Below are 14,610 nucleotides of genomic sequence, written 5' to 3'. Positions count from 1 at the left end.
CAAGCAATGAAGATCCACAGCTCCTTTTCCAACTTCTGCACTGCAAGGAAAGCAAGCTCCCTATTAAAAAGCCTAATTACATAACAGTGCTCAGACTTCACTAATGGGGAAGGTTTTTCTGTTTTGTTCTAGTATTTAAAAAAAACCATACACTGCTATCAACAATCCTCGAGAAAAAAATCCTAAAACAAATTCTCTTTCAGCTGCTTTAAATCTTCAGCTTTCAAGAGATGCAATGCTTTCAATGAAATTAAGGCCATAACATATTTGTATATCTTGTTTGGTAAGAAGAGAAGACTAATGCTACTTGCAAGCACAATTTGCTTGTTGTTATGACTTCAAACAACACTCTTTATCATTAACTCGTTGTATTCTATCTTGGTCAAACATTAGACCTATGCTGTATGTATACATGCACATATTTACATGACTACACCCACTGCAGGTATGAAGAATTTCTTCCATCTAAATTCTTTCTTAAGTAATTAACTTAAATATTTTTTTCTTAAAATAATACTTTATCCCCACAAACAAGCATTACACAATATAATCTGATTAAATTACAAAGCCTCTAGCATATTAATAAGTCTTTGCAATCATCAAGGAATTGTAAAAACATGCTCCCTTGTTTAAATTTTGAAATAAAAGCAGTTACTTTGCTTTCAGTAAGTTCTTTTAAAAGGTGCATCAAGGACCTCAGAGTTTTTTCACCTTTACTTTTCATGTTTCACCAATAAGGTGTTTGTAATTGTTAAACTTCTATTTAAGGTCATCCCCAAAAAGGAGGGGGAAAAATATTTCCAGCTGGCTATATTCTAATATTTAAAAGATACTGCAACGGTATTCTTAAATTAGGCACATCTTATAAGAAATGCTAGACAAAGTTATAAATTTATTAAAATTAAGTTGAAAATTAGCACTGACAGTACTGAAAAGAAAAAAAGAAATCACCGTATTAACATTCCTGCCTTCAATTAAGATGGGAGACTCAAGGCAAATTTTTCCAGCAATTGTATTTAACAATAGTAGGGGACCGGGAGTGTTACGGAACAGATAAGCTGACATTGTTCCAGACACATGAGTTTTCCAGATCTTCCTTTTTATTAAAAAAAAAAAAAAAAAAAAAAAAAAAAAAAAAAAAAAAAAAAAAAAAAAAAAAAAAAAAAAAAAAAAAAAAAAAGGATGGTGGAAAAGTCACCTTTAAAGTAAAATGGTCCATAAGTCCAGTCAGTTTGCCAAGTCTTTATTTCTTCATCTGTGGGCATTTTTAAAATTCTGTTTTTACAACACACAAAAATCAGATCAGTGGTTCTTTCCTTTCAAAGTGATGGGTAACTTATCTGTTCTTGCAATTCACCATTTGCAAAAAATCCTGCAATGCTAGTGTGAAGCTGCAAGTGAATTGTGTGAATGAACAAAGGGATATGGAATAATTAAGAGTAACAAACACAACTTTAACTTTTCAATAAGACGACTGCAAGTAACATTAAGTAAAATGCTTTGAAGCTATTTATTTCCCGCAATTAAGTTGTTTTCAACTAAACTGACAATGCAGTTGAGAATTTCTCATGGTGTTAGAGTACTGAATATTAAAGGCCAAGAGAAAACCAACAGTCTTCCACAATAAATTCCCCATTTACTCCATGCAAACTTGTATCAGCTCTTCAAAGGAGGACAATAAATAGCAGCTACAAGGAACACACTACAAGAAAGCCTTCTGAGTTTTACTCTCTTATGCACTATGCGAAGGGTACTGGTTTTCAGTAAATCAGTCACAAGCAGAAAACTTCCAGTAGAAAGAAGAAAATTTCCACAACACTTTGCAGTTGTTACTGTCAATTTTTGATTCTGTCTGCTGGGTCTCTCTAGCCACATAGTGCAAAAACAGTATCAGTGTCATACGAAATACAGCTGTGCTTTTGTATACATAAATACAGCGTCTCTCAGCTCCTTACTTGCTTGTAACCCAATATCATTTGTGTGCAAGACTGCTCTGTCTTTTTTATGTTGCAGCCTTTTGTGCCCAGGACCAATTCTGAATCCAACCTGTAGCTATTCCCAATGAAGGCGATAATGTAAAATGTTACCAAAAACTATCTATCACCAAATAATTTTTCCCCTTTTTCAAGCAAGAAAACCTCATGCTCTTCAAATCTGATATATTAAGTCATTTTGTGTTAATAGAGTAGTATTAGATTTTCATTAAAATATATCAACACTATGCAAAAATGTTCATGGGAAAGCAAAGGGTTAAAATCTCCATGATAGTTGCTGCAAAGAAATTGTAGCAAGTATATCCACTAAGTCTCCTGCATTCAAAGTCATGATGCTTTTCACTTTCAGACAGGGCCACTGTGTCCTGCCAATTCATGAGTTCCCAAAAATAAACCAGTTGAGTAACTAAAGATGTCAATAGATTTTCACATTGCCTCCACGCATCCAAAGTGTGCGGCTTAGACAGTTACTTGTAAACAGCCAGGCATCCTACACTTAACCCAGAGCCCTTTCCTAAGCAAATTCTGTCACTTAAAATTACTCTATTATAGCTGTCACTGAACACAGAATATCCTTCCACCTCCAAATTGTACTTCTCTCATAAATCTAATCACTCAGAAAGAACTGTCTTAAAATGCTTTTTAGCACACAGTAAAATTAAGCAGTTTTATTTATCTGCACAGTAAAAAAAAAAAAACACAATAGAGCAGCTGAGAGATGTAAAAAATGCCCTGAACCCATGCTCCAGTGGAGAAAGTTGATCCCCCACTTTGGTTTTTTCCATCTTTTACCTTTTCAATGACACTGTCAAAATTACCCAGCCGAGAAACAGAAAAGTACAAAATAAGTCAGCATAAGGGCCAGGCTGAAATCACCTAAGTGCATAGAACCAGAGAGATAATTTTATTCACTGACAACATGATTTAGAGTCAAGTAACCTGGCTAGGGAAACTCAACTCAATCTACTCAGCAACAAGCCTGTTTGAGTTCAAGAAGCATTTGGACAACACTCTCAGGCACATCGTGTGATTCTTGGGGTGTCCTGTGCAGGGCCAGGAGCTGGACTCCATGATCCTGACGGGCCCCTTCTAACTCAGCATACTCTATGACTCTGGGAATCTGTTCCACATAGAGACTGGTGAGTCATTTCTAGAGTGCAATCCAGAAGCCTCAGTTCCACACCTCAGAATTCTAGAACGTGATGGGATTAAGTAGCTCACAGAGAAACAAAAATCAGCCTTTTAATCACGATGTCTAGGAAAAAGCCAGTCAAAAGGGGCCCATAGAGAACGTGTACAGGCAAACACGCATCTGCAGTTCAATGCAAGAAGCTGCTATTTTACCCAAGGCTTAAGTGCCTCTATCTTAAGTGGCTCTATGTGCCCACCACAGAGGGTGCCAATAACCATTTCATAACAGCAAAGTCAGCTCCTTCTCAAACACAGTTGAACTCCTCTACAAAGCCTGCTGACAAAACACTCACCCAGCCATGGAGATGCAAATTCAGACTCACATATCACACCTTCCCCTATCAGGTCCCCCATCCATCAACTCACTTGCATGGGACAAAATCTCCATTCCCACTCACATTATGCCACTACTGTTAGGTCAGAGTAAGGTTCTGTAGCCTCTTGGTTGAAGACAATTACCTCACCTTAAAACGAGGATGATAACAAGGCACAAACCGTGTAAACTGCTTTTCAGCAGTGAGCTTGCAAGAAAGGGAGAAAGCTGGAAACAGGTTTTTTATGTGTCCTATGGCACCAGAAAACACTTCCTCCCTGAATATCATTTTATTGCCTTCTCTTTCAAGTCTGCCTGTCTTTAGTCCTACTTATCCCATAGCTGTTTTAACAACTATGTTAAGTTTGTAGATGCAAGTGTAGGCTTAGGTATCAGATGCAGGAAATTCCACAACTGGAAGACCTAATGGGTCTTCTGGGTGAGGGCAAAGAGCATGACTTGTTCTAATCTCAAGATACCTTGTGCTGACCATTTCAGTTTCAATATAAGCAGCTTGTTTTTTTAAGCACGAATAAAAAGTTCAGTGAAATCATAAATCATCACTTCCCCTTAAGGGTGGGTTGCCACAAAAAGAACAATAAAAGCACTTCAACCTACTGAAAGAGATTAAGAGTAAGATTTTATTTAACATTTTAAAAGGCTACACAGGCATGTCTTCTTGGGAAGAGTATGGATGTGACTTCTTAAACATATATTAGAAATCTATATATATTAGAAAGCTCCCCCTAACTTCAATTTCTAGGCCGTATTCCTGAAACAGATCACCGTAAGAACTGCTGGTACAGGCCCAGTCACAGCATTGCAACCTTCACTTGTAAATCAGACCTTCAAATTTACTTTTGACAAAAGGGAAACCTATAGGTCACTCAGCCTTCTAAAGGTCTAAATGTAGCCTGCACCTTTGTTACAAACTAAAAACTGGTAAAATGGTAAAAACCTGCAGTAAAACCATACTGCCTCAGAATATGAAAGCAAAACTGTAGACTTATCTATACCATGTAGCCTGAGAGCAAATGCAGTTCTTTTTATTAATGCTCATGATGTAAAGTGTAGAAGCAAATCATCTTATGCAGATTTGAATAATTCTCAAAAATGCTCTTCAGTAGATCTCTGCTCAGACTTTTGACATGAGAATATAGAACACTGGATTTTTTTTGCTTCATAAGAAGTTATCTTTCTTTATTTGACACCAAAGAGTTGCTGCAAACAGGAGCGCCATCTCTGTTCTTTAGCCGAATAACATGTGAACCAATCCAAATACTGAGTTTTCTTGTTTGCTTTTTTTCATATGGTCCTTGATGTATCCTATTTTGTAGTATATGGACTTAGAGAGCATTTACAATTTGAGATCAAAATTCAGGTATAGTTGAAATACCAATATATCTCATGAAGGAAGCATTAAAAGCTTCTAAATTTAAGCACCTTCCTACCTTGGCACCTTTTTATTTTGTGTGTGCATTAGAATGTTTGTTTGTGGATTCTTTTAAAAACAGGAAGTTTTGCCCTTCATCTAAATATCATTCTTCCATAAACATCAACAGTAACTTAACAATACTGTAATAATAGAATATTGCTGATCAGGATTGGAACAGATTACTGATTTATCACCACTGGGAAAAACAAAACAAAAACCAAAAAGCCATTTCAACATCACTTTTGTCAGCACAGAAGAACCAGCACCTTGACAACATGGGTGTTTTAACATCAACTTCAAGTATCAAATACACTGTCCCTTTAACTAAATATCCATGTAAACGTGGCCAAGCAATTGTTGGTGTTGACAAGTATTTGGGCCACTGCCCTTGGTCTCATACTTGCCTAATGATACCTCTGACAGAGGTGCCTAGTGGAGAAATCCATAAACTCGCTAAAAAGCAGCAGTGCAACCTGAAGGCCAGGGAAAGGTCTCAAACCTTGCTCTATCACCTCTGTGTTATAGATGCCTTGCTTCTTTATGACCACTCTATCCAAGTTTCATCTGTCTGCTGTGCTTAACAACTTAGCAAATGTATGTTTATGTCACTCTTAGACAAACAAAACCTGCATTGTGGCATGTGTGTGTGCATAGGCAGGCTAGCTCACTTTAAAATGCCGTGAGAGATTACCTGAATAAGGAAACTGAATTTTCCAGTGTACAATTTATATCAATGGTAATTATTATTATTAATAAAGAGCTCTTCCAGTTGTGGAGAAAAACTTTATAAATCAGGACTTCAAATCCGCATTTTGTTTCTTTTGCTAACAAAGCTCTCTGTATTTTAATTTCCTCTGTGAAGGTACGGTATAGAGGGTTTCTGTGGCTGGAATTTTGGTAGCAGGGTGGCTACAGGGGTGGCTTCTGTTAGAAGCTGCTGGAGGCTTCCCCTGTCCAGTGGAACCAAAGCCAGCAGGCTCCAGGATGGACTTCCTGCCACTGGCCAAGGCTGAGCCAATCAGGAGTGACAGTAATGCCTCTGTGATAAGAACAGAAGGTTGCTGTGCAGAAAGAACTCCAGCCAGGGAAGAGTGGAGTGAGAACATGAGAGCAACTCCACAGACACCAAGGTCAGTGCAGAAGGAGGGGCAGGAGGTGCTCCAGGCTCCGGAGCTGAGGCCCTGCAGCCCGTGGTGCAGACCATGGTAGAGCAGCTGTGCTCCTGCAGCCCATGGGGGACCATCGGGGTGCAGAGACCCCCCTGCAGCCCATGGAGGAGCCTGTGCTGGAGCAGGTGGATGCATGAAGGAGGCTGTGACCCTGTGGGAGGTCCAAGATGGAGCAGAGTCCTGCCAGAGACCTGCAGTCTGTGGAGAGGGAAGCCCACGCTGGAGCAGGTTTTTCCCAGGTAGGACTTGTGGCCCCTGTGGGGGACCCACACTGGTACAGCTCATTTGTGAAGGACTGCACCCCATGGAGAAGCGACCCACGGGACAGCAGTTTCATGAAGAACTGGGATGGTCATAAGTGAGTGACCCCTCTCAGCTCTTAACTCATGAACCTTTCACTGGGTTTTTTCTCTCCTGTCCAATTGCAGAGGGGAATGAGAGAGCGACTGTAGTGAGTACCTGGGGTCCAGCCAGGGTCAACCCACTACATAAGGTAACTAGGTTTATTTATATTGCAAATTAAAAAAATCAGCTAACTTCATTCATATTTTAAATAAAAAAATATCAGCATTGACTTCAACAAAGCTTCTTGCAAGGCAGCCCCTTGCTCACTCTTAACAAATGCTAAACCTTAGTATCAGCTACACCAAATTTCCCAGGTTTTTAATACCTCATTTCTTCAAATGTTCGTTCTTTACATCTCAAATTCAAAATTAAAACCAATTGTTTATAAGGACTTTCAGATTCTTCTTTTCATACTCTTAGACAATAAAAGGGCATTTTTATTACAGATCAATTTTTTCTACAGGAAAAGTTACAGTACATTTTCTATAGAAAGAGAACTGCAATAGCAAAACAAGTCAGCTGAGTCAGTACCATACCTGAAATATTTCACTTTGCCAAAATAAGGAGTAAACTGAGGAGGAGTCTATGTAGCTGTCATACTTCAACAGGAAAGAAGAAATGTCTTAAATACATTTTGCATTCTTGAACGAATTTAGAAATGGCAACCAAGACCACTTCAATATCAAAATTAAATAAGAAGAAAGTGAAGCCCGTAATCAAATGCAACATTCTGCACAATTATTTACTTGTAATCTCACCCTTTACATGCAAAAGACTTTCCAACTATTCAAGGAGGACAGCTTAGACTCTTAAGAATGTTCAGTGGTACAGTAATACCTCATTAGTCATAGCTTTCATTTACAATATATTCCTTTACTTCTCCAAGTCATCTCAACAACTCCTAGTACATGTCAATTTAAACAAATACTGTTATAGAAAGACTACGTGATTTACTCATGCTACAGATTTGAAAAAATATTTATATTTTCTAGAAATTTGAAAATATAATAGCTTTGTAATAAAAAATAAAACAAAATCTGTGATCTTAATTAAATAAATATTATAATTGTTCTCTATATTTAGCATGTCTCATATAGGGTAACATCTAGAGCTTGTCAAAATAGATTCTAAGAAAATAATTCAACTCAGAGTTTTCCAAGTCTTGAAATCAAACTAAACCCGTCAGATTTCCCTGCCAGTTTCGCACAGATGAGTATTTGGGATCCAAAATTGTCTGGAATCTCCTAAAGCAATCAGAAGGCTGTGTCTTTCTCTCCCTCCTCTCACCAGGAATTTGGCAGTGCTGGGATTTTGTACTCAAATGGTATAAAACCAAATTTAAAACAGTAAAATACTTTGCTAAATTCTCCTTCGCCTAAGTGCAGTAATTTTCCACAAACACAGCAAACTCTCCTTTCACGAAGTGCATGAAAGAATAATCAATATATTATGTAGGAAGAAATAAAGCCTGAAATTAGAACAGTTTTATGGCGAATGGACCAGTTGAAATCCTAAGAGTATTGCTGATGGATGGCACTTCAGTTTGCCTTTTTTTTTTTTTTTTTTTTTTTTTTTTTTTTTTTTTTTTTTTTTGTGCTTTTCAATGTGTCTAAAGGTGACTGTTCAGGATGGAGAATCTGAACAGGTAAGGGTATTATAAAACTGCAAGAATAGTTGACCTGCATTACTATAAAACTCCAAACAATAATGCAATTAATGACAAATTGCCAGGAGACATGCAGGAGTTCAAAAGGAGATGCTCAAGGAATCCTAAGTGCACGCAGGCGCAGCGGATAAGGCCACACATAAGCAGACATGATTAAGCCAAGTCTGAAATCACGCAACAATGTCAAGCAACCTGGGATGCACTTTTACCTATGAACTGCACCATAACAAGGCAATTTGGAGACTATTCAAATCGGAGAGTATTCGACTTTGGACCTCATCACAACACACACCACAGACAGAGACAAGCATTTCAGCAGGCTGACTGCCCCACAACAGGCAGCTTCAGAGAACAATAGATTCTAGTTTACCCACACTGAAGGGATGCAGATGATCTGGTAGCTGGAAATCAACCATACAACACTGTACCACTACCAGGCTGCAAAACAAAACCAGTATTTCAAAAAACAAACCAAACGAAACCAACAAACAAACAAACAAAACCCACACAAGAATAAACCTTGTAATCACAATTCAAGCTTGAAATAATAGTACAAACAGTCAAAAAACTTTCTCGGGGGACGTGAGTTACAACATGAGATATTTAATGGTGTATTAACAGAATAGTGTGTGTTAATTTATAATTATAAATACACATACACACTTAATTTGTCTTCCCAAAATAAATGACAAGAGGATATACCAATATATATCATTGCACTGTAACCTTTCCTTTTAGTAAGCTATGGTGGGGAAAGCCAAGCAACTGAGAACCGATTTTTATGTGAAAAGGTATTACACAGAAAATTAAAAATAAAGCATGGATATGGACTTTATTCCACTTCCTGTCTCTTCATATCTCAACGCTGAACAGGTAATGAATTGGTAGCATATTTAGTAAAAAAGATACCTGAACTGTTTCTCAGTTTACTACTTCAGTCACTAATAACATTTAACTTACAGAATCACAGAATATGCTGAGTTGGAGTCCAACTGCTGGCCCTACGCAGGACACCCTAAGAATCACATCATGTGCCTGAGAGCATTGTCCAAATGCTTCTTGAACTCTGTCAGGCTTGGTGCTGTGAGCACATCCCTGGGGAGCCTGTTCCAGTGCCCAACCACCCTCTGGGTGAAAAACTTTTACTCATTATCCAACCTAAACCTCCCCTGACAGAGTTTCATGCCATTTCCTTGAGTCCTGTCACTGGTCAGGAGACCGAAGAAATCAATACTTGCTCCTCCACTTCCCCTCAGGAGTTTCAATCATTGCCATTACATAAGTCAAACTACAAAGAACTTAATTTTCATTAATTAATGAAGAGTAAAAAAGAAAGCATTATTTCGTGCTTTGCGTTTGGAGATGCCTTTAAAAACAAACAAATAAAAAATTAACACATATTGAATACTTTGCCACCCTCTCCAAAATCAAGCTTTTCACAGTTTTCAACTTCTTGATCAACAACAGCTGTCAATTCAACCAAGGGCATTCATGTAATTTACTTGTACATAAAGAGAACATTAATTTTTGGGATTTGTACATTTCAAAGAGTATCTGTACATCTTCCATATTATATACATACTAATGAATTATATTAATTGAAGCCTGGTTATCTCTGGTTGTCCAAATACAATAAAAAGCATCAAAACAGCCAGAAAAGCAAAAAATTAACTACCAAGATTATCTCTGAACCCCCATTTGAATGGTTGCTCCTAAATACCTGCATAGTGACTGCATTCAAAATGCATATATTCACATTTTTTCCCAGTCTGCCGACTACAGCTTTTACTCACAAAAGTTCTGTGTATTTGTCGGTCACTGGAGTTGATCAGCAGAGCACTGAGAAGGGCTACAGAGAGACCATTCAGAAATAGAAGTTATGCAAAGCATTGTGAGCTGCTTATTGAGCAGCCTCATGCTGCAAACACATGTCATTTGTGCACTGGGTGCTGCTGTGGCTGCCAAGGAGCTTCCATGCAGAATGCAAGTTGCTGGTATGCAGCTATAGCAATTTAAATTATTACCTGACCAACCACCTCCTTCAGGGACCTACATAACACGAGACAAGGATTTCTTGGCTTGGCTGCTCAAATCCCACTAAAGGAAATGTGTGATTCAAAGTACAAACAACTCCCATCTGACAGACAGCTCTCTGTCACACTTCCAATTATTAGGGAAGGTCCTCAGAATGATATTTCCTTGAATTAGCAGTACATCCCTCCTATTTACAAATTGCTCAGTGACAAGTCTTCTCTTTGGCTGTGACTCATAAGCCTTGGCTTGCCCATGCCAGAACTTGCAGCTTTTTGGACATGTGTTGCAAAACCTCACCACCAGAGCTCTTGTTTCCCTCACCTCCCCCTTTCACACAGTGAACACTCAGAGAAAAGTGGTTTATCTCTCACTTTATATAATTTAGAATTTAACTAGTTGCAGTGGAGACACCATGTAAATTTACTAGACTTCATTTTAACATAAACTGTAATTTACTGCAGCCAATACTAAGATTTTATACAATGCTTTAGACAAGGAAAAAATAAGTTTGTTTTTGTTGTTGGTGATGTTTTTTAGAAAAGGTGAAACAACAGAAAAGAGCTCTTACCAGCATTCTCATTCAACAATTCCATCAGTAGGTTAAAAAAAGTGGCTGCTAAATGTTTACCTGAGCTCAGCAGAAAACCAGGTAAGTTTCTGGAGTAGAAACTCAAGAACTGCTAAGCATATAGAAAACATATCCACCTTTGGAAACCAGGCCACAGGCTAGGCAGACTCCCATTCTGATTCATGACAGTCACTCTTGTATCCTTACAGGCCTGGACACACCTCCCCACACACACACTGCTATACCACTGTCACCAAAGTGCCCATTTCCAAAGAAGGCTGCAGGTCCTTCATCAGGGGCAACTTAGGGGATAGCTTAGCAGCTCAACAAAACAGTGTCATGGAAGGGATGACAGGCTTGAAAATATCTCCTGCAGCTCTGCAGCCACCACTGACAGGTGACAGTAAGAGTGAAAACACAAAAACGTAACTAACATCTGAAACACTTATGCAGACTCTCGAAATGCTTGTACTGTGCTACAGCTCTCACCATTTCATATTACCACTACTCCCATGCACCCGGATGGGTTAAAGGCCAGCACAGCTATGCCTCCGTTTTGCTAACATGCACACTAATGTATATATATCTATGACTAATTCCACTGAGCACCACAGGACGACTCAAGGACATGCAACTTACCTACTCCTTTGTATACAAGCCTGAAGAATCCTGGCCTAAAACTTTCTCTCCTACCACAGAGGTTGTGAAAAGCAAATGACTTAGCATAAGGAATAACTATATTGTATCACTACCAAGGAATCTTTAAGCACTATTCCTGTTTTACTCCAGACGTAATTTTGACATTAAAACACCCAGTATAAGACAGATTGACAAGTCAGACAAGACAGGAAGTACAATCCCAAGAAAAATCTACAAGTAGAACAGTACAGTAATGCACAGATTAACATACATTCATTTTGTATTAAAAGAAAATGCTCCAATAAAATTATAGAAGGATCACTATGAAAGTTTGTCAAGTGACAGGTCTTGTATTGTGGATTATTAGCCACTTACTAAAAAAAGCCAAAAAAACCCCAAACACCTCCCCCCACACCATCAGTACATCTGTACATTCTTCATTAACAAAGCTGCGCACATTTTACATGAAGTATTTCATTGACAACATGCAGAAACTAACAATAATAAGACGATCTGTGTTTAGCTAAAATATATTCTAGTTGAACATCAAGTCATTTTAAAGTAGCTTTCCATTGTTATAGTAGTTTCCATCACAGTACTCAAAATACTTTACAATCAGCAGTGATGGCTAAAGACAACATTTCTAGAAAATTGTCTCTAATGTTAGAAAGGCCAATTTCTGAGCACCAGATCTGACATCTTTCAGATCTGATATTTCCTTAATTTCAAGTACTTCCAAAACTAAGATGATAGCAGATAACCAGCACCTCTTTAAAACAAATCTTAGGGACCTTAAGTTGTACCCCCGAGAGCTTTGGCTTAACTATATCAGTCTTTCAAAGTCTTAGCTAAAAGACTTACTAATACAGTGTCAGTGGCATACATTCTCAATACTTCTTACTATCCTCTCAGCCAACAATGCCTATGAGATCACTGAACAATCTGGAACTCTAGCTAAAGTTGAAGCAGCATGGTCTATCTCCTTTCAAGCTCTGATTTTTTGTGGTCTTACAATGAAACTCTCCTCAATGCTCTTCATTTCCAAGCAAGCTAGCTGAACTGCAGTTGTTTATTTTAACACAGGTCTTTCTCCCCACACACGCACACAAGAAACCAGACCAGAGCAAGAATTTCACTAAACCTGCAGGAGCGTTAGCAAGCCTGCTTGATTTTCACTTGCTGCATAATCACTTTAGAAACGTGAACCCACAGATTCAACGAGCTTTCAATTTCTGTCTGCTGTGATTTCAGAGACTACTCGCGGCATTTCTGCTGAGTATTTCAGGTCTGTGACTTCTATGATCAGCCTTGCTCCACTTCTCCCCACGTCCTCTTCGAATTCTCCGAAGAAGTTAAAGAGGAACGTGGCAGTTCAATGCAGAATACGTTCTCTTTAGAGAGAGTATTGCATTTGCAATGCAAAACTAGGTTTTGTTCGGTACAGAAATCTTGCACAATAGCCTGTGTATACGTATTCGTTCCAACAATGCTGTCCTATGCAATCACTCTGTAATTACACACAGTCATAAAGCTGCTGCTGTTGCTGTTTGGAACTGCAGTCTCGCCCTCTAAACAACCTAATATCAGTGTCCGCATTAGGACAATTCTTCTCTCTCTTCCCCTCCCTTAACTGCTTGCTCCAGTACAGATGGCCTTTACACTGCGCTCAAAACAGGTAGTCGGAATGAAATCAAATTATTATAAAAAAATAAGCTGTTTTGAAGAAGATAGAAAGTAAATCTCCGTCGAGCAAACTGAATGTTTCGCTAATTCTGCAAGCTGCAACCACACAAGACTTTACAAACCAAAAATAAATCCTGCTTATGCCTGTTTTAAAAAAACCGTAAGTATTATATAAGACTCTCACATACGCGCGTAGGTGTATTGTTAGTTTTTACTGCTAAACTGCAGCGAATCAGTCCTTTGCAGTTGCTGCCAGAAAAGAGCTGTACATTGGAGAGCACGGGATTTTCAGAAATTATCTAACAAATTCCTCCCCATCCCCCTCCACTGCGTAAACCCCAGCAGAGCGATCCAACCCCGGCCACGCTGCTCGCTCGGCGGCGGCCGAGGTTCGGCGGCTCCCCCGCAGCGCCCGGGGCCGCCGCACACGCAGGGCTGCTCCGGCTCCGCCACGCAGCGAGAGAAGGGAACTTCCCCCCGACCCAAACCAATCCCCCCGAGTACCATCCGCGGGCAGCTCACCCGGACACGGATACATCCCGAAAGCCCTGCCACAGCCAGGCAGCCGCGCAGAAACCCCTCCGGAGCGTTCGTAATAACTCTCGGCAAGGCGGGAGGGCGATGGCTCAGCAGCCGAGCCCGGCCCCCCGCAGCAGGCGGGCGGGCAGTGCCGCTGCCCCGGCCCCGTGGGGCTGCGCGGCCCGGGCGCGGAGCCAGCCGCCCTCGTCACCTCCACAGGTACTTCTGCTCCTCATCCTGCACCCAGCACCCACAGACAAAGCGCGCACCACCACCCTCAAAAGAAAAGCCCCGGGAAAGTCACCCCCCTCTCCAAAATGGCAGGAAAACGGAAGCAAATCGTGCGAATAAAAAAATAAAAAAAAAATAAAGGCGCGGAAAACAGGAGAGGGAAGAAAGAGAACGTGCTGGCTCACCTGCGCAGCGAGGAACGGCGGGCGCCGCGGGGGACGCGAGAGGCTGTTCGGAAAGGGGGGCGGGGGCGCCGAAGGAGGGAAAAAAAAACCCCAAACTTTGTTTCTTTCTCTCCGGGACTCAGGGAAAGCGTCACTTCCTAGTGCGTTAAGCGGGGAGGCTCCCGGGCCCGGGCTCCTCAACTCCTCCTCCTCCTCCCGCCCTCCTCCTCCTCCTCCTCCTCCTCTCTCGGGGCGCAGCTCGTCGCCGGCCCTCAGCGCCTGTGCCCGGCACGGGCCTGAGCCCCCTGCCCTTGTGCAGGGATCTCGGCTTGACCTTCTGCGCTCGGCTTTGGCTGCTGGCAGGGAAGGAGGGGAAATCCCCAACGAGTGAGGGGCGGGCAGAGAGTTTGCAGCACTGATTTTGAAGCCAAGCCCTGCAAAATACTGCCGTGTCCAGCACCTGGCGGAACGCGCCGCTCTGATGCCGCGAGTTCAGTGCCGGCCTCCCCAGCAAGGTCAGGCTTCGTGGCCTTTCTGTCTAAAGAAAAACAAACTAACACCTTTAATTTTTAAGGAACCACTTGTATCAGAGGAAAACATGTTTTTCTGTTTCACCTTTCGGTCCTTTTTTTCACAGCTCTTTCAGAAGAAAAAGTGGA

General features: G+C 40.5%; 1 protein-coding gene across 2 annotated transcripts in view; it reads right to left on the bottom strand.

Annotated features, from left to right (window-relative positions):
* ELMSAN1 (ELM2 and Myb/SANT domain containing 1) overlaps positions 1-14,035 on the bottom strand; it is a 56,215-nt gene extending 42,180 nt beyond the window's left edge. The window contains exon 1 of one of the 2 annotated variants that reach the window (XM_027879593.1): positions 13,973-14,035. The gene's annotated coding sequence lies outside the window, so the exon portion shown is untranslated. Of the gene's footprint in view, positions 1-13,559; positions 13,644-13,972 lie in introns of those variants that run through there. The other variant, XM_027879594.1, reaches the window with a different exon arrangement.
* Positions 14,036-14,610: the final 575 nt, after the last annotated feature.

The sequence above is a fragment of the Empidonax traillii genome, unplaced genomic scaffold (assembly GCF_003031625.1).
Source record: "Empidonax traillii isolate 1590-97213 ecotype Southwest subspecies unplaced genomic scaffold, ASM303162v1 scaffold56:size2478089, whole genome shotgun sequence".
Lineage (NCBI taxonomy): Eukaryota > Metazoa > Chordata > Aves > Passeriformes > Tyrannidae > Empidonax > Empidonax traillii.
The sequence above is the reverse complement of the archived record's forward strand: the minus strand, read 5'-3'. Positions and strand labels throughout refer to the sequence as shown.